Consider the following 25,350-nt stretch of genomic DNA (forward strand, 5'->3'; position numbering starts at 1 on the left):
TTTTTTTTTTTTTTTTTTTTTTTTTTTTTTTTGAGACGGAGTCTCGCGCTGTGTCACCCAGGCTGGAGTGCAGTGGCGCGATCTCGGCTCACTGCAAGCTCCGCCTCCCAGGTTCAGGCCATTCTCCTGCCTCAGCCTCCAAGTAGCTGGGACTACAGGCGCCCGCCACCACGCCCGGCTAGTTTTTTGTATTTTTAGTAGAGACGGGGTTTCACCATGTTAGCCAGGATGGTCTCTATCTCCTGACCTCGTGATCCGCCCGCCTCGGCCTCCCAAAGTGCTGGGATTACAGGCTTGAGCCACCGCGCCCGGCCGACCTAGACATTTCTAAATCTAAGAATTAATTACCTACCCTTATTCACACTTGTGAAAGGACATATATATACACATGTGTATATAAGAATATTCATTATAGCATCATTTATAATAGCAGATGATTTGAAATAATCTAAATGTGCATTAATATGGAAATAAAATAAATGATAATAGACTCAAACAATGGCATCCACTGAAGCAATAAAAAAAAAGCAGCTCCATATCTACTGAAAAGAACGCCTCTCATATATATATATTAAGAGCAAGGTTAAGAAGTGTAAATTGTATAACACCATTTCATATTGCATAAACATATACTTAGATATGCACAGTGTATTTCTAGAAGGCTTAAAAGCATCTTTTAGAAAGGGTTGCCTCTGTGGAGGGCTGAATGGTGGGAGACAGACATGGGAAGGAAAGGTTTTGCTCTATACTCTTCCATATATGTGTACACAATAATATGCAGATAATACATTATGTATTGTACAATGCAGTAACATGTATAATATAATGTATATAATTTATTTTTATATTTATATTTACATTAACTCATTAAGTTGTTTTCATTTTTATTTATTTATTTTTTGAGACGAAGTCTTGCTCTGTCACCCAGGCTGGAGTGCAATGGCGCGATCTTGGCCCACTGCAACCTCTGCCTCCAGGGTTCAAGTGATTCTCCTGCCTCAGCCTCCCGAGCTGCAATTACAGGCACCCGCCACCACGCCCAGCTAATTTTTGCATTTTTAGTAGAGATGAGGTTTCATCAGGTTGGTCATGCTGATCTCGAACCTCTGACCTCAGGTGATCCACCCATCTCAACCTCCTAATCCATTAAAATTTTTAAGAAAAAAAGTTATATTAACGTTTTAAAAAATCACTAACTTATCATCAAGCCTCTCTAAAATCTCCTTTCACTTTTGAATTCCAAGGTCAAAGTTTGGGTTCAAATTTTTACTCTTACTTTTGAATTCTGAGGTCAACCTTTTGAGTTACTAGTAAGTCTACCAAAATTTTAGCTGTTGAACTAATTGCAGTTATTTTTCTTTTGCTATCTCAGATTCAGATTCAAACCGCCATTGCTTTTTCTATCCAACATGCTGGTAAAAGCACATCCAAACCCACAAATGTGAAAAACAATGAGACCTAGAAGTACATTTCATCTGTAGAAAAGTTCTGAGTCAGTTCCTTTTCAGGGAGTCCAGACGGTTCCTGAGCTTTTCTCTGAATGATTTCTCTGAGTCAAATAAAATGATAAGGCAGGCATTTAAATGATGAGAAGCCAACCCTGAGTCTGGTGTACTGGGAGTGGAAAATTCTGTGAAGTTTTTATGTTCCCACTGTGTACAAGCACCGATTATCTTTCTCAAGCAGACACGGAAGCATGTAGAAGACCTAGAAATTCCATTACTTTCAGTGTCTAGTGCCAATAAATTTAATAAGAAATGGAAGCAAGGTTATTTATTTGTTTTACAGCATTATAAAGACTGCACAGAAAGAGACTCTTAGAAGAGTTTAGATCAGTAATTGACTAAAACATTCGTGATTATTCACCAAATCCCCAAATATTCCCTGAGCACCTTCTGAGTACTAAGTCACTGGGCTAGCCACCATGGTAGGATTAAAATGACGGGTGAGGAGTTTCTAATTTAATTCCATGCTTTCCAAAGACTCTTCCGAGGAGCACCAAAATCTTAGGAATATGAATATAAGACAAAAACAATTTCCTTGGTAATTAAGAATCAGAAAATAATTAAGCCAAGTTTTAATTGGCACAGGACTTTTCAGATCTTTTACTATGCTCATGTGCAATGTGAACCTTCTAGAGAGGCGTATGCTATGCAGTCTTTCCTAATGCATACCCCAAATAATTCTCAAATTATTCAAGCACAATTAACTTTTTTGTTTTGGGCAACTGCAGAAACTCATGTCTATGTAACATACATTAGGAAAACAATAGCCTTAAATGCCAAGACAAACATAAATACAAATGTGAAAAGTCAAATAGCAAAACAAAACTATCATAAAGCAAACTGGGGTTAACTGCCCAAGTACTTGACCTGGATGTAATAAACAGCTTGAGTTTAAAAGATAGTGGTGGTCTAGAGTTATAGAAGCTGGGTGGAACAGAAGGAGCTGGGTCTAAGCCTGATAAAAAAGGAAAGTATCCGTCAAGAAGGAGAAGCCACTGAAAAGTGACGGAGCTATTTGGAGGATGAAGGAGACCAGCCAGCCAGAGCAGAGGATTCATCATATAGGAAAGACAGGGAGTTAAGTATAGATAGGACCAGATTGAAACAGGCCATGACTGTCGGGTTAGGAAGTCTGAACCTTACCTTGCAGGCAAGAGGGAGCCTTTGAAAGCCTCTAAGCAAGACAATGAAATGTTCATAGTGGTCTTCTAGGAAAATCACTCTGGTGCTCATTTGAAGAAAGGCATGGGAGTATGAGGGTGAGTGGAGTGGGAAGAGAAGATGGGAGCCCAGGGCTGACTGTGAGATGAAGGTCTAGAATAGTGTTAGTGCACAGACTAAGAAGGGCATTTTAATGAAGAATTGACAGAAAGTGAAGACTGGATGTCAGAACTGTATACATGGGTCATGGAGTTTGGCTTCTGGAAGATAAAGTACCATTTTTATGGGGAGGACAGTTTTTGATATGCCAAATTGCATCTTACTCCTTCCCCATCTCCAACCCCCCACTAATTCCACAAAAGCAGGCAGGCCTTTCCTATTTCTTTGTTTGAAGAGCTGTCAGCTCTACCTGTCTTTTTTAAAACCTGAAGCTCACCAAGGGATGGTGGTGGATATCCCAGAATGATGAGCAATAATAACTGAGAAAGGAGTTTTTTCAATGTCAGGGGAAGAGAAGGCAGCAGAGGTGGATTTGAAGAGACTAGGAAGAGAGTCCCATGAGAAGCGTGCACCCATCTCAGCTCCTAGCTGCCCTCCAGGAAGATGGCTAAATTCAGAGAGGAGGGCTGCAAGGTGCACCTGGAGAAACCTGAAGATAGGTTCTCCCAGGAGGAAGAGTTGAAGATTCCCATGTCTCACATTTAAAAGTGTGTAGGGATGAGGAGCAATGGGAATGCTAACTGCTATGTGAATATAATCCACTTTGGAGAGCCATTTAGCTCTAGCTACTAAAACTGAAGATTCCCAGAAAACGTCTAGGTATATACTCACATACATATATACTAGTATATACCTAGTATAAACATCTAGGTATATACTCACAAAAGGTACAAGGATGTAGAAGGGCAATGTTGTTTGTAAGACTAGAAAATTGGAAACAGCTTAAAAATCCAAGAGTAGGATGTTTAAATACATTGTGTATATTCACAAAATGAACTGCTAAATGAATCAACTAGAGCCACATGGATACATTTCAAAAAACAGTGTTGAGTATCAATAAGAAGTTTTGGGAGGAAGTTACCATTTATGTTAAGATTCCCAATATACAAACCATATACAAATATACTATGTATTATCTATGGGCATACAAACAAAGCATCTCAAACCCGCATGAGGTCCACAATCATTAAAGTCAGGATAATGCTTGCATTTGGAGTAAGGGAAGTAGAAAGGAAATTGGATTAGGAGGGATCATAGAAGCTTCAGGTATATCTAATGATTTAAATCTAAAGGAACCATAGAAAAATGTTAAGATCTGTCAAAACTTAGTAGTGGGTACACGAATGTTTATTATAGTATCCTTTGTTTATCTGAATTTTTGAAATATTTTACAAAAGTATTTTTAAATTATTTTAACAGCTCTTTTTAGGCATAAGTGAAGAAACCATCACTTATGATGTGAACATATAAAACATAGTGAACATATCTATCACCCCGAAAATTTTCCTCATGACCCTTTTCAGGAGATCTGGCATTTGGTATTTTCTCATGCCTGTAATCCCAGAACTTTGGGAGGCTAAGGAGGGCAGATCACTTGAGGTCAGGAGTTCGCGACCAGACTAGCCAACATGGTGAAACCCCATCTCTACTAAAAATATAAAAATTAGCCGGGCATGGTGGCATGCACCTGTAGTCCCAGCTACTCAGGAAGCTGAGACAGGAGAATTGCTTGAGCCCAGGAGGCGGAAGTTGCAGTGAGCCAAGATTGCACCATTGCACTCCAGCCTGGGTGACAGAGTGAGACTCCATCTCAAAAAAAAAAAAAAAAAAAAAAAAAAGGGTTGGGCTTTGCCCCTATGATATATGATTTGAACTTCCTGCCAGCTTGGGAGAAAGGGATTGCAGAGTCAGATTTATATTAATTTAAAGAAAAATAAGTAATGTGATGTTTCTTGACCTTTTGAGTTTATGATTGAAAATTCATACTTGCTACAAGCAGCTAGGGACACTTGGGCAGAAGAAAGAGTTTAAAGGTAACAGTGGAAACATGGAGTGGGCAATTAAACATGAGGGCTAGAGCTTCAAGGAGAGGTCAGCACTGGAGGTTGAGGCTTTGGTGGACATTTGCCTGGTGCAAATAGTTAAGACCATGTGAATAGATGAGATCTCCAAAAGAATAAGGGTAGACAAAGAACAGCCCTGGATGTAGGTCCCTTCCTTGGCCTGTGCAATTGAGATGGGTGCAGAAAAAGGAGATAGTAAAGAAGATCTAACCGTGGTGAGGCAGGTGGTGAATTAGTATACACTAATGGTCAGGAAGCCAAGGGAAGAAAGAGTAAGGCAAATAGCATCACATACCTTAGAGAAGAAAAGCAAATTGAGGCTGAGGAGCCATTAGATCCAGTGACTGAGAGATTGCTGATGTCCTAAAATGTGTAATTTCAGTAAAATTGTGAAAACAGAATTCCACTTTAGACATTTAAAGGGAGAGTGGAGATGAAGACACCTCTGAATAAATATAGATCATTCCAAGAGTTTTGCTGTGTAAAGTTGAGAAATGCAGGAATGGTGTGAGGAGGACCGTGAGGAAAAAGTGGAAGGATTTACTGACAGAAAATCCTGGGATGTATGTTTAATAATGACCATCTTCTCCATCCTGAAGTATTACTATTGTAAAATATTTGCCATAATTCCAAAGCTTTATTTTTAGAAAGCTAATTCACTCAATTCACCCACCTAGAATAAAAAGAAATAACATTTGCATTTAAAATGTGTCATAAGCAATGGATGTTGCTTTCAAGCCCTTAATACAAGTGGAAAAATTATGAAAACCTTGCTACTCAGAGTGTGGTCCATGGACCAGCAGCATAAGCATCACCCGGGAGCTTGCTAGAATGAGAAAAGCAGAATCTCAGATCCCATCCCACATCCACTAAACCAGAATGTGCCTTCCCAGGTGATTTGTCTGCATGTTCAAGTTTGAGAAGGAGAGTTGTCAAAAACATTCAGGAATTATGACATGACTGATACTTTGAGAAGTTCTCTAGGGATCAGACAGCAGAGGAGCAAAACTAGTCTGTCTGGAAGAAATCATCAGTTGATTAGTGAAACATCAATTAGGGATTAATCAAGAAGGATTTGAAAGCGAACAGGAATCTGGCAGCTAGGGAAACTGAGTAAGAGGCTGAATCTAAGAACCAAGCAAAATCTTACAAAAGCAAGATAGACCAGACTTCAACTTTCAGGAGCATAGTCTTTAGTGGAAACTCTTTATCCCACTTGGTGGTTGCAGGAAACAGTCACTTCCAGCAAGGTAAGGGGTGGTAGGAATGTGGTTGGCAGGAGGTCCCTTTGGGGACTTTGCAGACAAGAATCTCCCTCTGTGACAGATGGGCATTGCCGTTATCTCAGGCTAGGCTGGCCTCCATGCTAGCAGGCCCAGGCTACCTGTGCTTACACCTCTTCCTTCTTCGCTCAGCCTCTGCATCACTATGCCGTATGGTCAGGCCTCCAAAATCTGCCTTAGCTGTATTCCTCCATCCTCTTTGCTTTTAAAGGTTGAATTTCATCAGGATTTCTCTGAAACTCTCGTTTAAAAGGCTGAATCTCGCCCTCCCACCTCCAAGTCCTCAAGGGACCTGATAGTGAAGGTCCAGGATGGGATCTAGAAAATACATTTGTAATAAGCACCATATGTGATTTTGCTGCAGATGTTTCCAGACTAGATTTGCAGAAGCAGCCTTCCTTCTGCCCCAGTCCTTTGCTGCTCAGGGTCTCACAAATTGAGAGGTGAGGATGTGGAGGCTCTCAGATACATGCTGGATCCTTTGTAATATCTACTTCCTCTCTAACTTCTCCTTTGCAACGTTAGTTTTCCAGACTGTGTTCTTCTTCCCCACTCCTTCATCACTCTTTCCCTCTGCGCTCACTACCATCCAGTGACCTTCAGACAGGTACAGGCTACCCATCCACAAATATTCAGCCCTCACCAACTCTCACCCACTCTAAGTTCCTCTGACATGGTCTTTTTCTTGCTATCTCCAATTCCACTTTTGGAATTCTCCTCTGGATTCCAGCCAGCTTGTACTCTTCTCTTCTACAGTTTCTCCAGGTCTCCAATTACTCCTTTGAGGGCATAATAAAAAGCCTCTTTATACTTCGCCTCCTTGACCACACAGCTGCATCTGCCACTGCCAATCACCCTCTTTTCTGAACACCCTAGCACCGCTGGGATGGGCATGTTCAAGGCTGCATCACACTTTGCCTTTCGACAGAATCAATGAGCCTGGCTCCTCTACTGTAGATAGAGCTCAGGATTTAGCAGGTGTTCCTTCTCACTGCCTCAGGTGCTTCCTTTAACCCTCTGGAAATTGTAATACTGCTGGAGAAGCCTAAAAGCTAAATGATCTTCACAATTGATTGTATTAGGATTGTTTGGATATCTGATCTTCTAGTCAGGACTGGCTACATGGTGTGCAAGGGCCAGTGCAAAAAGAAAATGTGGACCCTTTGTTTAAAAGGTCTTAAGAAATTTCCAGATGATGGTAGCAAAATTTAAACCAGGGGCAGGGCTTTTTATTTTTTAAGTGCAGAGGCTGTGTAACTGCATAGATCACATGTTCAGGAAGCCGGCTCTGTTGGTGATTGACCCAGTCTGTTAGCTTGGTGACTCTCAGGACCAGATAAGTTAGTGAGAACATGGTTAAAATTCAGATACACTCATAGCTCACATTCCCAATATACCAGCTAGTTTTCCCAGTGCAACACCCTCCATGGTCACAGTCTTCACTTCTCACCTCTGTGGGCCTCGTAACATGGGCCTCATCATCACCAGAAGGACAGGGGAGCATGAGATGACACAGCACAGCTACTCACCAAAAGGATGGGAAAGAAACAGCCCAACAGGGCAGGTCAGAAGCATCGTCATCATTGTTGTTTTAATAATTGGAGTACAGAATAGTATAAAACTTAATCCTAAATGCTGTGCTCTAGCTCTTCCCCATTTCCAATTCCTAAACCCCACAAGACCAGACTGGAGACAGAAACTGGAATCCAAGCAGCAACAAGCCTCCCTGCTTTCTTTGGGGCAGAGCCAAAAAGAGATAAAGAACGTGTTGTATTAGGCAGCAGTAAACAGGCAAGGGACAAGCAGGCCTTTAATAAAACAGACCTTTATTGGGGCTAAAATGGCCCAGGACTGACCCCACCCTAAATCCTGGCAGTGTCCAACGACAGGAATTCAGAGGAACAAAAACGCTGGCATTGCCTGCTGCATCCCATGCATACATAACAGAAAGTACTGCAGAGCCTCGCAAGCAAGGAATACATAAATGCCATTATCCAGTCTTTCAGCCAAAACTTATTTTTTAGTCTGGACGACTATGCTATTCTGCTTTCTCTGCCTCCAATTTCTGTCCTGTGACTCACAGGGAGGGCTTTGGGGAAATGAAATATCCCAAGACCTAAAATAGGTCCTTCTCCCTCCCTCTAATATCAGGATGAGTTTCCTAAGGCATTTGTTTCTTCTTTAATTAACCAGGCATGAATGATAATATTGCCTGGGTTGAAGAACTCATCTCTGTCACTGGTAAATATAAATAATGAGCCCTGTTCATAGAAAAGCGTGCCAGAATTTCATTGATTAACATCCCGTGCCACAGCCTCTCTTTGAAATTAAAAACACTTTCAATGATACTGAAGAGAAAAGACATCGCACAAAAGAAATATTTCTAAGACAAGGTTGTCATTAAAGCATGCCAGAAATAGAACTGTTTTTATTTAACCATCCTCACTGCTCCCCGCCCCCTCCCTTTCTGGCTGTGAGGCTGCATGCAGTTAAATCACAAGGATTACAGAAAGTAATTTCATCCATTTGAATTTTAGAAGCTTCAGAAGCAGACTTGTGGATAATGCTTAGTTGATGTGTCTCTTTGCCCCATGACAAGTGATAATTAAGGAAGTGATATGAGCAGATTTAAATTCCAGCTGTTTAGTAATGCACAGAATTTTTTGATTTCTTAACTGCACATCAGATTCTGCCCCACTGCCATTCTCTTAGTCCTGACCCTCATTGTTCTCCCCACACAGCCTCCTAATTGGTCTCCTTGCCTCTAGCTGTAAGCCACTGTTTCGTGGGGACATCACTGCTGGGCAGAATATGAAAACTGGTCATTGGAGGGCCAGAATCACTGCAGACTTGTTTGTAAGTACAGTGGGTTGTTTGGTTTGGTTTGGCTTTTTAGATTTGCAAAGCCTTTAAATGAGTTTAGTGTGCTTGCTACACAGCCTCCTCAGTGTTCCACCTGCAATCTCTTATACGAGATCCTCCACCACGTGACCCCCGTCACTTATGCATCTTGATGTGCCACAGTTCCTTTGCTTCTGTGGCCTCTGGTCCCTTCTGCCAGCCTTGGCCATCTATGCATTGGGCAGGAAGTGCTCTTCAGCCCACCACAAGTCCCTGGCCTTTCCCAGCTCTGCTTGAAATCTAATGACAAAAACCACATGATTATCTCAATAGATGCAGAAAAGGCCTTCGATAAAATTCAACACCCCTTCATGCTAAAAACTCTCAATAAACTAGGTATTGATGGAACGTATCTCAAAATAATAAGAGCCTTTTATGACAAACCCACAGCCAACATCATACTGAATGGGCAAAAGTTGGAAGCATTCCCTTTGAAAGCCAGCACAAGCCAAGGATGCCTTCTCTCACCATTCCTATTCAACATAGTACTGGAAGTTCTGGCCAGGGCAATCAGACAAGAGAATGAAATAAAGCGCATTCAAATAGGAAGAGAGGAAGTCAAATTGTCTCTGTTTGCAGATGACATGATTGTATATTTAGAAAACCCCATCATCTCAGCCCCAAATCTCCTTAAGCTGATAAGCAACTTCAGCAAAGTCTCGGGATACAAAATCAATATGCAAAAATCACAAGCATTCCTATACACCAATAATAGAAAAACAGAGAACCAAATCATGAGTGAACTTCCATTCACAATTGCTACAAACAGAATAAAATACCTAGCAATGCAACTTACAAGGGATGTGAAGGACCTCTTCAAGGAGAACTACAAACCACTGCTCAAGGAAATAAGAGAGGAAACAAACAAATGGAAGAACATTCCATGCTCATGGATAGAAAGAATCAATATCGTGAAAATGGCCATACTGCCCAAAGTAATTTACAGATTCAAAGCTATCCCCATCAAGCTACCATTGACTTTCTTCACAGAATTAGAAAAAAACTACTTTAAATTTCATATGGAACCAAAAAAGAGCCCATATAGCCAAGACAATACTAAGCAAAAAGAACAAAACTGGACACATCATGCTACCTGACTTCAAACTCTACTACAAGGCTACAGTAATCAAAACAGCATGGTAGTGGTACCAAAACAGATATACAGACGAATGGAACAGAACAGAAGCTCAGAAAAAGCACCACACATCCACATCCATCTGATCTTTGACAAACCTGACAAAAACAAGCAATGGAGAAAGGATTCCCTATTTAATAAATGGTGTTGGGAAAACTGGCTAGCCATATGCAGAAAACTGAAACTAGAGCCCTTTCTTACACCTTATACAAAAATTAACCTAAGATGGATTAAAGACTTAAATGTAAGACCTAAAACCGTAAAAACTATTGAAGAAAACCTAGGCAATACCATTCAGGACATAGGCATGGTCAAAGATTTCATGACTAAAACACCAAAAGCAATGGCAACAAAAACCAAAATTGATAAATGGGATCTAATTAAACTAAAGAGCTTCTGCACAGCAGAAGAAACTATCATCAGAGTGAACAGGCAATCTACAGAATGGGGGAAAAGTTTTGCAATCCATCCATCTGACAAAGGGCTAATATCCAGAGTACAAATAACTTAAACAAATTTACAAGAAAAAAACAAACAAACCCACCAAAAGTGGGTGAAGGATATGAACAGACACTCTCAAAAGAAGACATTTATGCAGCCCACAAACAGGAAGAAAAGCTCTTCATCACCGGTCATCAGAGAAATGCAAATCGAAACCACAATGAGATATCATCTCATGCCAGTTAGAATGGCGATTATTAAAAAGTCAGGAAACAAGAGATGCTGGAGAGTATGTGGAGAAATAGGAACGCTTTTACACTGTTGGTGGGAGTGTAAATTAGTTCAACCATTGTGGAAGACAGGGTGACAATTCCTCAAGGATCTAGATCCAGAAATACCATTTGACCCAGCAATCCCATTACTGGGTATATACCCAAAGAATTATAAATCGTTCTACTATAAAGACACGTGCACATGTATGTTTATTGAAGCACTATTCACAGTAACAAAGACTTGGAACCAACCCAAATGCCCATCAGTGATAGACTTGATAAAGAAAATATGGCACATATATACCATGGAATGCTATGGAGCCATGAAAAAGGATGAGTTCATGTCCTTTGCAGGGACAGGGATGAAGCTGGAAGCCATAATTCTCAGCAAACTAACACAGAAACAGAAAACCAAACACCACATGTTCTCACTCATAAGTGGGAGCTGAACAATGAGACCACTTGGACACAGGGAGGAGAACCTCACACACCAGCACCTGACAGGGGTGGGGGGCTAGCAGAGAGATAGCATTAGGAGAAATATGTAATGTAGACAACAGGTTGATGGGTGCAGCAAGCCACCATGGCACATGGATATCTATGTAACAAACCTCCACGTTCTTCTGCACATGTATCCCAGAACTTAAAGTATAATAAAAAAAAAAAAAAAGAAAGAAAGAAAAGAAAAGAAAAAGAAAATCCAACTCATCTTTCGAGGTCAAGTTGAAATGTTACCTTCTGTATGAAGTGTCTGTTATGTTTTGTAGTCAATCTAGTGTAGCAGAGAAAGCAAGGACTCTGACATCAGGCAGACCTGAGTTTGAATCCTACCTTTTTCCTTTATCAGGTCCGAGAGCTTAGCTATTTTCTTAATATCTTTGAAGCTCCACCTATTGATTTGTAAAATGAGAGTGATTTATACTGCAGGTACCTATTATTATCATTATGTGCTTTGCTCCTTCTTTTTTTTTTTTTTTTTTTTTTCTGTTGCCCAGCCTGGAGTGCAGTGAACAATCTCGGCTCACTGCAACCTAAGACTCCCGGGTTCAAGCGATTCTCCTGCCTCAGCCTCCCGAGTAGCTGGGACCACAGGTGACCACCACCACACCTGGCTAGTAGAGATGCAGTTTCATCGTGTTTCTCAGGCCAGTCTCAAACCCCTGGCCTCAAGCAATCCACCCGCCTTGGCTTCCAAAAGTGCTGGAATTGCAGGCGTGCTTTGCTTCTTTCACAGAATATTGTATAGCACTTTCTACATTTGTCTTTTAATATGATATTTGTGCATCTCTCTTCCTCCTCCACTGAATCACAGCACTAGGCTGTCATCTGTTATATCATTGCATTTCCACAGTGCCCTGCATGGACCTCATACCTTGGCACTCAGTGGACATTTATTAAGTGTGTGTTTTTGTTCAAATTGTCTACTTTGCTTTAATGAAACTGACAGTCATTTGCTTAGCTAATAACCCATGGGAGAGACAGGCCTGAAAACTTTGTCAATTCATATCTGTACTTCTTTACATTCCTCATTTTTAGATTTTTATTCACATGATTTAGATTTTGACTCCCCAAATTATGATATAGAGGTAATAACTTATTACTTGTGTGTGTGTATGTGTGTGTGTGTGTGTATATATATATATATATTTAAATTTTATTGTAGTTATATAGGGCTTCCTATTAGCCAGGAAGAAGTGTAAGTGCTTCACATATATTTCATATGTAATTCTTACAACCAACCTAGGAGGTAGATACCACCCTAATCCCCACTTTACAGATGAAGGAACTGAGGCTTGGAGGGATGAAGGTTAAGTGATTTGAGTGAAGTCTTGCAGCTGGCACCTGGTGAGCCTGGAGCCAAACCCAGAAAGTCTGGCTCTGGAGAAGATTCTTACCACTAGCGAGTAATGACTTTGACATACTATTACCAGATAAACCAGAAAGCAAAAAGTAAATGGAAATGATCTAATTGGTTACTGATTCACACACACAAAATAATCTAGTTCAACTGTTGTTCTGGTTAGTTAGACGTCCAGGTGCCCCTATGTGAGTTTGTGTGAGAATAAAAATGACTGACAGAGTTTTTGCCCACGCAGCTGCTCCTGTGGCCTCTGGCAGGTAGTGCTGGGTCTCCTGAAGGCCCCTTCTCACCTCTCCTGTAGATCTAGACGTAACTTGCGAAGAAAAGCAGTTGTAGGACACAAAGGTGTGCAGCAGCAGGGAGACACTCTGGCCAGAGATCCAGATCCCTACAGAAGCAAAAGTCTCCAGAAGCGGAGAAAGAGGATGTCTGCCACAAACTCCTAGCTCGGGGGATGTCAACCAAGATGGCTTGGTCCTGAAAATGCCTCAAAACTCAGAGCTGAAAATTTTTGGAGGATTCATGGAGTTGGTAGAAGCAGCCTCAGGCTTGAAGAGCACACAGCCATTCTATGGCTGTGAAAGACACCCATGCTCATTCCTCTGCTCCAGGAGCTCCAGACATACCCACTGGCAGTATGCTGCCACTTCTGTTCCAGACTCAAAGACCATAGGATGCCATTTCCATATTGTAATCTATGGTAGTGCTTCTCAACCAAATGTGCAGACAAATAACCTGAGAGTCTTGTTAAAAATGGAGATTCTGACCCAGTAGGTTTGGGGTTGCCTGAGATTCTACATTTTAAAAAAATAGAGATAGGGTCTTGCGATGTTTCCCAGGCTTGTCTTAAACTCTTGGGCTCCAGGATCTTGCTACCTCTGCCTTTCAAAGTGTTGCGATTACAGGCATGAGCCACTGAGCCTGGCCAGATTCTGCATTTGTAAGAAGCTCCTGGGTGATATTGATGCTGCTGGTCCAGGGATTACATTCTGAGTTGCAAGAGCCCACGGATACGAGCCTGTAATGTGTTAAGGTGCATTGCAAATCTTTAAAAAGTGTCTGTAATACACAGCATTTCCAGGATTTATTTGCCCAAGGGACCTATTTTAGTAGAACATCTATTCAAACCTCTATTAGTTAATTAAGATTAAGGTTTAATTTTGAATAACATAAAATCCAGAATAGCTGACATTTTTCCTTTACACATAAAAGAAATCTAGATAGTCTAGGGTTGGCCATGGCCTCAGACAGCCTCAGGAACCCCGTCTCCTTCTGTTGCATTGTTCTGCCTTCCACAGCTTGTAGCTTCCACATCCATGTCCAAGATGGCTGCTCCAGTTTCAGCCATTACAAACATGGCAAGAACAAGGAAGGACAGCAGAAGGACATATGCACTCTCCTTTCTAATGATACTTGCAAGGAGTTGCACACACTACCTATGTTTTCGTATCATTGTCCAGAAACTCATCACATGGCACAGGTGCAAGGAAGACTGGCCAATGTGGTCTGCATTCTGAGTACCCATATTCACATCCAAAAATCGAGGGCACTAGTACCGAGAAAGGAAGGGGAGTGCATATTCCCCTTACACAGTGTCTTAAAGAACTAGTAAAAGTAGGGAAAGAAGTGATGCTCTGGTCTGACCCCTTCATTTTGCACAACTGGTTGGCAAAATGTCCACATAAGCATCTGAGTCTCTTGGCTGCTCTTCCACATCTTGCTCAATTACTCCATGGTTCCTCTTCAGATGACATCCTTCCTATCCCTGGTGGCCAAAAGGAGACCCTAGGAAGTCCCTGTCTTGGCTGCTTGAGAGCTGTAGCCCTGTTGGGAGCACCTGATTGATAAGACTACTCTGCCTGGCTCCCATTGGGCTCAGAGCATGCATTAGTGTCACAAAAGACAGGCAAGAGCACTGGAGAATAAAACCATGGTCCATTATTTTGTGCACATCTGTACAGGCCTCAAAAAGTTATTATATGTATGCAGTTTTATAGTGAACCCAGTCTTTGTGATAGCATTTCTGTGAGTTTCTCAATTCTGCATCTTTGCTTCACTGTCTTCAAATATCAGTGACCTGCCATGGGAGGAAGGTAGGCTCATTCTCCAACACTGAACCATCATGCAAAGTCCGTTATGATTTACTGCTGAGATTGCTTACTAAATAAGAAAAGAATAAAATGGGATCTGGGAAAAGGCAGATTTAACATTTATTGACTACCCCCTATGTGCCAGGCATGAGGCTTGGTGTTCATATACTTATCTTTTCATGCTAATTACAATTTATGACACAGTCTGGTAATGACCAAGCTGAGAGTTCAACCAGGTATCTATGCCTCTAAAATCCATCTCTTTTTATCAAAACAGAAAACAGGAGCAGCCTTCTGTGCAGCTAACTCTCTTTGTCTCCCTGATCTAGCCTTCCCCCTACCACATTCTTTCACACATTGACTTTGTGTTCATCTTTTCCCAGTAATTAGTAAATTATAACCCCCACATCTCAAATTCTTGACATTCATTTGCTGTTTCCCAGTAATTCATTCCATTTGGTATTTGCCTTGAAAAAGGATCCAAAGTGCTGGCTAAAGCAGCACGCACTCCCTTGCCTGGATGCAGCCCTCCACCTCATTTATCACATTGAGCCGCTGGTCCTGAAGTCTGACAGGCAATTCAGGCTTTCTGAATGCAATTCAGGCATTGATTTTAATCTATAAAGCTTTCGCGTCTGGGTCCTGGCTGCCATGGAAATGAAATAGCTTCTTGGATACTTTTCCACATGCTACTAACTATTCTGATATGCAGGGTTTTGAGAGACATTTCTGTACTTCTGAGGTACAAATGTCCAATATGAATAGCCTCATAACCTTAACCATCATTGTGAAACGGAAGGGAAATCCCAAACAAGGACAAATACGTGGCGCACGCTTACACTCATGGTCCTAGGCAATGAATTTATTGATAACAATATCTGGCTAAAAACAAATTTTAAAATACAGACCACAAGGTGGCAAACACATCTGGTTTTCAAACAGGAAATCTCAAAGCCCAGGAGGACACTGGGTACCAGGAAACCAGTGGAGAAGCACGACGTTTAGACTTTGGTGTATAATCTGATTTTCTCTCACCCACACAGGGGAAGTTGGTGGCAAGGAAATGATTCTAAGATGTATGCTTTGTCAAGGTGGGGACAGGAAGAGCAAAAACTTGGTGCTTACACTAAAAGTATGGTGGCAGGAAATGAGCTGTCATTTCAAGCCATGGGAAGACATGGGGAAACTTAAATGCACATGACCAAGTGAAAGAAACCAATCCAATAAGGGTCCATATTGCATGATTCCAACTGTAGAATCTTCTGGAAAAGGCAAAACTGTGGAGACAATGAAAACATCAATGGAGGCCAGAGGTTAGGAGAAGAGAGGGTTGAATAGGCGAACCAGAGAGGATTTTGAGAGCAGTGGAAGAAGCTATTCTGTGTGATATTACAATGGAGGATACATGTTATCATGTATTTGTCCAAACCGTGGAATGGACGACACTAAGAATGAACCCAAGTGTAAACTGTGGACTTTGGATGATAACGACGTGTCGATGTCACAGATGCACCACTCTGGTGGGGAGTGCTGGTCATGGGGGAGGTTGTGGCTGTGTTGGGGCAGGGAGTATACAGGGAAGAAGTCTCTGTACCTTCCTCTCAATTTTACTGTGAACCTAAAACTGCACTAAAAAAAAAAAAGAGAGAGAGAGAGAGAAAAGTCTTAAAAAAAAAAAAAAACTCGAAAAAACAAAAGTGCAGTGGCAGGGCAGTGTGCCCAGGGAATATGACACCACTTTTGTTCCAGTCGGCCCTAGAGGCTGGGAAATGGGGGAGGATGACGGGAACTGTAAAGGGGATTTAAACGCTTCCACCACAGTTCTGCTTTCATTCTCTTCCCCAGAAGGTTCTGGCTGGCTGCCCTTACTGCTCACGTGGCTTTCATTCCAAAACGCAATTCCTCACTTCAGCTTTTTAAATTCTGATGACACTGGCATTAGCAAAGAATGTGACAAAGCAGTTGATATGTTGACATATATCCCTAAAAGGATAGAGCTTTAATTAAAAAAAATTAAGAATGTGTCCAAAAGACAGAAACTTAAGTAAAAGCAGAAACAGAAAAAGATGACTCTGAGGCATTTTCAAGTAGCAGATGATGGTTGAATCCACTCGTGGAGCTTTATTTTGCCGTGGAAGAAGGCTGTTAGACCATGACTTATCATACGGAGAGAGCTGGGTGAAACACAGATTTAACTGAGTCCCTGAAACAGAACTTCATATAAAATGTTCAGTGGCACATGTAAGTTAGGGGGCGGATGCCAGTCCCTGCTCTCACGAGCAGTCAAGCATACACTCAACTACAGTTTTTCGAGAGTTTCCCCTGTCCTTTTCCAATTATCCAGCTCTGTTTAGAAAGTGAAAATTCTTCCAACACTAAGAAATACAAGTTTAATATCATAAGTATACTTTTTAGGGTCTGGTTTCAGCAAAACCCAGCCAGGCCGGGAGATGAAGCTGCCATCAGCTGGCGTCAGGTCAATGCACACAGACATTTTTTTCCAAACTACAAACTGTGGTTGTTTGTGTGATATCAAAACAATTGTACGATTAAGTCAGTTCCTTCAAGAATCCCTCATGGCAGTTGCTTGGGATGTAAACAGAGACTGACCACATTTTTCCTTTTCAAATGTGAATTGGGTAGCCTTAGATGTGTTATCTAGGAGTGAACAGTAGGCAGGAAAGGTAAGCTACCTTTACATTTTGACAATTCCAAGCAAAAACCAACATCTGTGGCTCTTACGGGGCTTTGGTGCCTGTTGTCCCTGCCACAGGCCCTCCTTAAGCTCAAGTCCTCCCCATTGTCAGGTCAGCACAGTGGGCACTTGCCCATGCTCACCAGCACTTTATGAGTTCAAGTTTGTAACAAGCCCCCTTCAACCCCACCATCGTGGATTGCTCACAAGCATCCTGGAATATACCCAGCAGTGATGAAACATTGTCCCGGCCCTTCAGGGGCTCCCGGCAATACTGTTCTCTCAAGCCAACTGCTTTATTATCAGGAATGGCAAAACAGGGTATATAATATTGGGACTCCTACCTGTTTCCTCCCAGGAAAAAACTCTGTGCTCCAATTCCCATCCAGATTCTTGAATGTAACAGACACCAACTGAAGCTCGCAGTGATTTTTCCTCCCCTGAGAACAGCAAGGACTCAGGGAGGTGGAACTCCAGGGCTGTGCCTGTTTTACACGACCCTGTTCCATGCATATCTGACAGATCCAAAGGAGAATGAACCCAGGGTGGATTGATCAAGACTTCACCTCTCTATCCACAATCGATCACCCCGGGAGTAGGTAACAATATTAGCTATTTGCCTACCACTAGCAATTGCCCTTTAAAATGGTCAGAAACTTAAACTAGGACACCTGACCTGGGGAGGCCAGACTCATTAGATTATTTCCACAGAGTTGGAACTAAAAGAAGAGGAGCATCTCCCCTCTGTGGGTAGAAGCCACAGGACATAAGACTTTAACTCGTGAACAATCCTGTTCCCCCATGGGCTGAATGCTGTTCCCGCTTCAAGGCAGTGATGCCTCTGCTCTTCAGAGAGAAGTAGAGATGAGAGACAGAGACAGAGAGCCCTGGGGATATTTGATCACTGGGTCAGAGCTGCCCCTTCCACGCTTTATTGGCAGTTATATGAGGCACCCCCTTATTCCTCCAACAAATTCTCTTTTTGCCTGAGCTAATTAGCATTGGGTTTCTATAACTTGCAGGCAAAGCGACACATTGGCAAATTTTCTTGCCCTGACAGCTGGCCTGTCCCACAATTAGATGACCCTTCCTATGTTTTTTTGGCTCAAATCATCCTTGTGTCCCTCTTTCCTAAAGGCTGTCTCTGAGTCACAGCCTGGTGCCTGAACCACCCAGGTGCTCAAGATTTCTGGAGGACTCCACTCCCTTGTGACACTCAGCTCACCATGGAATTCTTCTCCTTTACTATGGCCCACATTCTTACCTTCTCTCGGTGATTAGAATTCTGGACCTTGGTTCAATACCTTTCCATCCTATTACATCCTTTCTCTGTGGTTGCTTGCAATTTCTGGCAGATGATGGTGCAAAATTGGCAGATGTTCCCCGTCTTCAATCCAGAATTGTGAACTTCCCTGTCCCCAGGAATTTTAAGTAGTAGCTTTTCTTCCTCCTTTCCCTTTCCTCTTTTAGCATTAGACCCGAAGCCATGGACAATTAAAAATTATCACCCCTTTCTAGAAATCTGAGAGACTCCTGCTTTAAGACCTTATTTTGAAACATTTGACATTGATTTCGATAGACATTAAGAGATCTTATTTCTAAAATCTATATATAGAGGCCCTTGACATTCTCAGATTTAATTCTCATCATCTCCCCATGTAGCAAATATATTTTAGGCTGCAGAGCATTTGAATTTCTTTCTGGGTGGGCTCAGTGGTTCATGCCTGTAATCCCAATACATGGAGATGCTAAGATGGGAGGATTGCCTGAAGCCAGGAGTTCGAGACCAGCCTGGGCAGCATAGCAAGATCCTGTATCTACAAAAATAAAAAATAAAAATTAATAGCCAGGTGTGGTAATGTGTACCTGTAGCCCCAGCGACTTGGGAGGCTGAGGCAGGAGGATTGCTTAAGACTGGGAGTTCCAAGTTGCGGTGAGCTATGATCGTGCCACCGCATTCCAGACTGAGTGACACAGTGAGACCCTGTCTTTAAAAAAAATAAAAATAATAAAAATAAAAAATGAAAAAAAGAATTTATTTCCTGTGGCTGTAGACAAAATCCACTTTCTCCTGTAGAAGCCGAAAAGTGCTGATATTCACTTTTCCAGCCTTGCTTGCTACTAGAGCCTACACACCCAGAGTAGGCTTGGCCCATCAGATGCACACATCTGGGGCTTAGAATCAGAAGCTAATTAGGCAAAGAAGGAGGAATCATGGATTCTCCATCTGTTAGAGGCAGCAAAAGTGGCATCAACATCCAGTCTGTGGGGCAGTCATGGCCACGGTGCCCACCATGGTGGACCAGTGGGGTCCAATGCCCACCGCCAGAGGCAGCAGTGTCTGAACGGGACAAGTGTGACATTGATCTTGGCTGTGGTCTGGCTGCCCAGGCCCACTTTTTGCCTGCCACTGTCTAAATCTGGTTCCCCAGCCTCCCCGCAAGGATTCTGTATGTCTCCAGTGTCCTTTCAACATATCACCTTTTTATTTATGTTCCTCACAGCAAGAAACCTTGAATGGTCCACCCTCGTAGGGTTCACCATAGGCAGTCATTTATTTTTTCCTTGTGGTGCAAATTTTGAAATAGGTAGTCTGGAAGGCTGATATGTAAGAGCTGGTCACTTCACTAGTGAGTGAGCCTAGCAGATCCCCAGTTCTGTGACTCAGTACAACTTTAGTTTTTCCCTGTGAGATGATAAAAGACATATATGTTCCTTTTGGGGTGGGTACGAAGCATAACTGTTCAATTGAAGCTGTGGGAGAAGTGCAGAGAAAGGGAGACATAGTTCTTACCTAGAAAGTAACTTTATAAATGACTGAAGTCCTGTGCATAAAATATTGTCAAAGGTGTGACAGGATCCTTTCCAGTTGGTTTTTTTCATTTTATGGGGGAAACTATATTCTGTAGTGATCGTGTGACTATTTGGTTTATCAACTAAACCAGGGTAACACTGACAGTGAAAGGGTATGCAATATTAATAGCATTCATTATTTCTTATTCCATTAGAAACACTAAGATAACAGACATAATAGTCACCCTAAGTGGTAGAGTGGAGATTGGAGATTCTAGATGGTCTTGGAGTCTCTCAGGCACTGAGCTATCTATGGTGGTGTCTGCCTCACAGCACTCTCTCCATGTTCCTCAATCACATTCTTTCTCCTCGGGACCAGTGCTGGAGACTGACAGGTGTCAGCCTGCCTGCCCCTTGCCCACACTTCCCTATTCATGCAACTGGCAATCCATTCTAGATTTGCACACATTTCTACAGATGCAATTTCCATAGCAACAGCAGGACTCTATAAAAAAGGCACCTGAGCGATGCTCAAAGATAAATCACCCTCTTTCAGAGTCCTCCACTCTACGGAATACAGGCTACCACAACTTAGAATTTCTTAGTTCGTTTTCACATATAGAAATATGTACATTTCTAATCCCAGTTTACTGTCTTTCGGTTTAATTAATTATAAACATTTTAACCTCTTTTTTAGGCCAGAAGATAAAGAGAGATGCTTGCTGCACAACAGTGGTTCAGAAGTGTTTTAATGAACTAAGAAGGTAAGAGGAAAAGAAGTCTCATGTTAGGAGTGCCTACTATGCACCAGGCACTTTTACCTAAATTATCTCCTTTTCATAGAAACCCAGGCAGAACAAGGACACCTCTGCAGCGCAGGCTGAGCTCATGCTAAAATGGCAAATTTTATATACAACATCCCACTCCCATATCTCATCACCAAGGAAGCCAGAGAAAAAGAGGGTCTGCATCGGGGAAGGGGTAGGAGTGGGAGGAGTGGGTGGCAGGACTGCCAGTTGGGGAGCTGGAAACACAGGGCTCAGGCTGGAGGTTCTGTTTCCAAATCATTCGTCTCATCAGAGTAGTGGGGAAGGAGGTGGGAATTAATGATATTGATTTATTTTCTTAACTGAGGAGAAAGATGCCCTGAAAGCAAAGGGTATTAAGTAATTGGGCCTTGCTTCCTTGAACCTACCTGTCAGCCCCAATGAAGTCTCTCCTCCTTTTTTAATTTAAATAAATCTCTACACAATGCTACGATTTAAAAAAAAAATAGTAATTGTTTAGCTCCCTACAAGAATCTTTCAATTTTCACGATTTCAAGGTCTTCTTTGTTTGGTTGGTCTTTGTGCTTTGGAGCAGATTTGAAAAAGGCTTGTCTTATTTGTACTTGAAAATTCAATTCATTCATTTGTCATTCATTTATTCACACTAGAGTATTCCCTCATCTCCTTTTTGGCCTAGTCATGGGGCTTTGGGCTGAGAAATGCACACAGTCATGGGCCTTACTCTCCTAAACTTGTCATCTAATTCAAAGAAAGAAATTAATTAGTTCACTATACAATTATGTGACTACAAACTATATAAGGGCAATGAAAGAAAAAGTACATGACAATATTAGAAGTGCAAGGGGTGGCTCTTGTTCCCACATTGTCCCACCATTAAGATCCATCCATTTGAAAAATGCATATCTTAGGGCATAAATCACCCAACTCATAGCATAAATAAGGTCAGTCAGATTGTTTTCCTCCAAGTGGGTTCATGAGATCAGTGTGCTGAGGAAGTGGGAGGATTTATGGAATCAATGAAAAGTAAAGGAATAATCTAGGAACGTAGGACATCGATCGGTGGGCAGACCTGGTTAGGAGTTCCAAACATCCTCACTGTAGCGAGAAAGCACCAGGTGCCAGAGAGAGAGGGAGAGGGACACAGAATGAGAGGCTGAGAACACAAGGAAATAGATCTGTCCTAAGGAGGACCTTACCCAACGCTGCACACACCTAGACAAAGGGCGAATATAAGGTATAGGGAATGACCGTTAATTCATTGGTCATCAGTACCCAAGCTACTCAAAGCTAATTTTCAATAACTTCATGATTAATAACAGACACAAATGTTTGGCATTTTGTCTGAAATCAAGTGGCATCTTTTTATTAGAGATTTTCCAGATGGCTGTGTTTGATGCTGCCAACTATCCCAGATGGAGAGGGTTTCCTCACCTGCACCCAATCTGTACCTCTCTCCAGTTGTTTCCTGTCAAGCTTGGACTCCTGAATGAGATAACACTGGAAATGGTTGAGTTAAATGAACACTTGTTATTTCCAGTTATGACTTAATCCCTGATAATGATTTCTATCTGGTTTTATCCTTAATCCCTTTCTGCTCATTTACCTTAGTGAATCAGATCAAATGATTTATACACTCGATGTTTCTCCCCCATTTTCCTTTATTTTAGCCAGAAGCCTAAGCCACAGCTAGGTATGAGAAGCCAGTCCCCAGGGTTGCTTTCCCCTGGGCTTCTACTTGGCTCTGCATATTCCTCTGGATAAAAACAACACCCAAAATGATGGCTCAGCCAATGCTGTTTTATCAGCCTAGAGGCAGAAGTGAAAAGAGAGTCCCCTAGAGCTATTTGTCATCCATTTGCCCTTTCCATCAGAGTCTCTATTGCCAGGTCTCGAAGAAGGGTATGTGGACCCTCCACTAAGCCCATGTGAAACTCCTCCCTGAGTTGAGGGAAGGGAATGTGCAAATGCTTTCCCAATTTGGGGTCAGTTGGGACAGTTTCTGCAAAGGCAATTATCTTCTCCTCCATAAAGAACTAATGTGGGTTTCCTCTAGAATTTTCCCTTCTCATAACTCAAGCAAGAATCTGAACTTTCTCTTGGAGTCTGAATCTCAATGGGTTTGGTTTTTCGCAGATTGGAACCTTTGTATGTAATTCAACTTCATTTTGATTTAAGAAATGTCAATGAGCTTCATCTATGTGCCTGGATTTGAGTGATCCTGGGACTGTAGGACCATGTCTACATTTCATCTACAATGTATCTTGGCTATAGCCTCTGCAAACCAAAAGTTTATCAGTTGTTCACGTTTAAGGCAACTTCTCTGCTTTCAGAAAATTTACAATCTGGCAGAAGAGATAACAGCAAGCACACACAAAACAATATATAAAGTAGTATGGTACAACGGGAAGTGTTTTAGGCTGGAATTTAAAAGCTCACATCAGAGTAGTAGTTCTGCCATCTATAGATGGTAACTCAACATTTCTTTACTTCTCCAAACCCCAAAGTTCTCATCTGTAAGGTGAAGTTGAACCGGATAATATCAGAGGCCTCTCTATGGAGTCTACCTATGATCATGTTCAAAATATCTTCTCTTGTCTCCATCTTCACCACTGCTCCCATCCAAACTACCACTCTCTTGTTTCTCTACATCTGTAAAATTTCCTAGCCTGCTTCCAGTCTTGCTATCCTAGAATTCATTATTGCAGTCAGAGTAATCTTTTGAAAATACAAATCATATCTTTCTACATGCCCCCCCACCCCCACCCAAAATCCTCCCACAGCTTCCAACTGCCCTTAGAATAGACCATAAGCTGCACAGATGACCTTCCATGCCCTCCGTAACCTGACCTTTCCTCCTGTGCTCTCTGACCTAACAGATTGAGTGTGTGCAGGAGTGTGTGCTTGTCCTCACTCACTATGCTCTTACCACTTCTTTGCCCAAACCATATCCCAACTAATTCTACCTGCTCTTCCATCTAGAAAATTTCCTTTTCAATGGACTCATATTTTCTGGTCTTTTTGCTCCAGGCACACCTAATTCTCTCTCTATCCCTCGAAGTACAACCGGGGGACCAAAGAGATAAGCAGGAGAAATCAAGATTGGATTCTAGTCCAATCGAGAAATTAAGTCAAGAATGACATTAAGGTTTCTAATTTGGGAGACTAATGAAGGCTAGAACATAAAAGAGAAAGAGCTGGTTTAGAACCTGTGAAAGAAATTTGCAGTGGATAGTTTATTAAATCTTCGCCCTTCTTTAGGTTCCTGTCCCTTGCCTAGGACATGTAGCCTTCTTTTTTCAGGAAGAAGATGGTAGGCATAGTTAAAGCTAAGCTGGTAGCTATGCTCTGTGTCTGGCCTATTTAGCCAATGATCTTTTCTATGTGCCCAGTTGATCCAGGTGTTAACAGTTTTCAATATCACAGTTACTAGTGCTCTTTCAAGTGCCATGCTTCTCCCTCTGAACCTTCCCTTGCCGTATGCTAGAAGATCATCCCCAAGAAGGGCTTCTCAACATTTTCCTCCCTGGGACCTTTAAAGGCAGAAACTCCTGGATTTGAGGGTTTAGAGCCATCCAAGAAACAGGCCGAATTTATTTGAAAGCTCTTCTCTTAAATCCTTACAATTCATGAAAATTTATATTCTGCTTCACAAGAAATCTATACTTATTTCAATATAGAAATAATGTTTAAAAGTACTATCAAGCATCACAGTTTAGAGAATGAGCTTCAAAGTCAGAAAGGTCAGAGTTTGGTTTGCGGCTTTGTCAATTACTTGTTGTTGGACCTGGAGCAAGTTCTTTGACCTCTCTGGGCCTCTGTGTCCCTCATGTGGTTGCTGACCACGTGGTCAATGTTCCATAGATTTAGCACCCTGAGGGCCAGAGTCTGTCTTCTCTTCATTTGTGTCTCCCACACAGAGACCAGAGGAGTGTCCTGTCCACAGAAGGCCCTTGGTGTGTGTTCATTCCTCTACATCAGACATAAGTGCACCTATGGTTATCCCGTTTTTACCACTAGATGGAGAGCACGTATCCTAGAAGTTTTAATCCATTAGTAAGTGAGAGAGCAAACATTTGTCTGTCTTGTCTTCACCAAATCAACTTATTGAATGATGACAGCATCATTAAAACTAGCTCTCAATAAATGCAATTATAAGGTAACTTTATAACTTTCAGAACTATTTCTTCTTCTTCTTCTTCTTCTTCTTCTTTTTTTTTTTTTTTTTTTTTTTTTTTGAGAGTGTCTCACTCTGTCACTCAGGCTGGAGTGCAGTGGTGCTATCATTGCTCACTGCAGCCTTGACCTCGCGGGCTCAAATGATCCTCCCACATTATCCTCCAGAGTAGCTGAGACTACAGTTGC

At 41.8% G+C, this 25,350-nt stretch overlaps 1 long non-coding RNA gene across 1 annotated transcript; it reads left to right on the forward strand.

Moving 5' to 3' along the window:
* Positions 1–14,687: 14,687 nt before the first annotated feature.
* Positions 14,688–22,807, forward strand: LOC112630972. The gene is made up of 4 exons (XR_003121054.1): positions 14,688–14,715; positions 16,019–16,025; positions 20,916–20,964; positions 22,358–22,807. It is a non-coding gene; the product is annotated as an uncharacterized LOC112630972 (long non-coding RNA).
* The last annotated feature ends 2,543 nt before the right edge of the window (positions 22,808–25,350 follow it).

Source organism: Theropithecus gelada, chromosome 9 (assembly GCF_003255815.1).
Source record: "Theropithecus gelada isolate Dixy chromosome 9, Tgel_1.0, whole genome shotgun sequence".
NCBI classification, from domain to species: domain Eukaryota; kingdom Metazoa; phylum Chordata; class Mammalia; order Primates; family Cercopithecidae; genus Theropithecus; species Theropithecus gelada.